Consider the following 1,569-nt stretch of genomic DNA (forward strand, 5'->3'; position numbering starts at 1 on the left):
ATCCGAACCCTCAGGGGGAGCGCCGCTGCGCTCCTAAGCGGCGCACTGTAGCAGTGCGCCACCGGGCCGGCCCGCAGCTCAGGTTTTAATTGTTGAGTTTGTAGGTACTTCGAGGTCTCATGAGATCTGGTGCACCTGGGTTGTGTGGAAACTCTGGTCTGGGCCTGGGTCTTTTCATCAAACTGTGCTCCCTGCAGCTCTATATTCCTGACCAGTCTCCTCTGAGTGGTCCTGCACTGATTAGGAGGCAGATCAGCTGTCGTTGCTGTGTCCCAGTGTTCTCCCAGTGGGCCCGTCTCCCCCACCACCCATGTTGCAAACATTTCCCATGGGATGGGCCATGTGCCGGTCCCTTGGAATGACACACCAGCCTGTGAGTGGCTCCTTTTCTCAATTGTGGCTCCTTGCTCCTGTGTGGTCCACGGGAACCCTATTAGTGGTCTCGCTGACCTGGTGGCCACCAAGGCTCTCTTCTCCCCCACCACCTCCAAGCAACTTCATCCAAAAGGCACAGCCGTGGCTTTTGTCAGCTCCTGCTCCATGCACTCATCAACTTCAGCCTTGAAGCAGCCGGGGCCTGAAATGGTCAGAGCAGTTCGTTCTTTCTCTCATTATGGCTTATCCTGCCTTCATGCTCTTTAGGTCTCTCCTCCTCTTCCCCTGAGTTCTAGCTGCCCCAGCTTGGCTATTGTTGCTTTTTAGTAGTTGTACATTGGTTGATTTGTGGGAGAGGGTGATGCTGGGGACCGTCAATTCCACCATCTTGACCCAGTCTAACTTTTAAAATGAGACATTTATCACCTAATTTTTAGCCCTTCTATTTTCCCCATAAGAGTATACAAGGTTATGTATTTACTTATATTAATGCTTTACTCACATTCATGCATGCACGTATACGGTATTTTTATTGTTATTCAATCCTAAGTGTTCTATTATTTGAATTATAATTTCTTCTTTGACATATGGATTATTTAACTGTATTTTGATATCTTTTGAACAAATGGAGTTTAGCTAATGCTTGTGATTGCTTTCCAACCTAATTACACTGTATTCCCAGGACCAATCTATTACTTTTCTTGATGTTTTTTTGGTTGTTTCAATACACATTTGATTTTGACAGACATTTTGGGTCTGTGTTTGAAAACAATGCACATTCTGTAGATGTTGAATATATATCTTTTAGTCCAAGCTTGTACATTGATTATGTCGTTCAAATGTTCAATCATTTCATTAATCAGCTGTCTTTTACCTATCAGGTACTGAGAAAGTTATATTAAAATCTCCCATTATGACTGTGGATGGGTATATTTTTCATGTAGTTATGTAATTCTGACCATTTTTCCTTTCAGGTGTGTTTAGTCTGATGTCAATACAACCACAATAGTATTTTTCTGATAAGAGGGCACTTCAAAAAAGTTCATGGAAAAATAGAATTGAAAGATAATGCAAATCCATCCGTGATCTTTTGGAAGTACCCTCATATATCTTTTTTCACATGTTGAGTTTCTACCTTATCACGTACTTTTATGTTAGGTATACTCATCTGGTCATGGATGCTGTGGTGCACCT

The sequence above is a fragment of the Galeopterus variegatus genome, unplaced genomic scaffold, assembly GCF_000696425.1.
Source record: "Galeopterus variegatus unplaced genomic scaffold, G_variegatus-3.0.2 Scaffold4208, whole genome shotgun sequence".
NCBI lineage: Eukaryota > Metazoa > Chordata > Mammalia > Dermoptera > Cynocephalidae > Galeopterus > Galeopterus variegatus.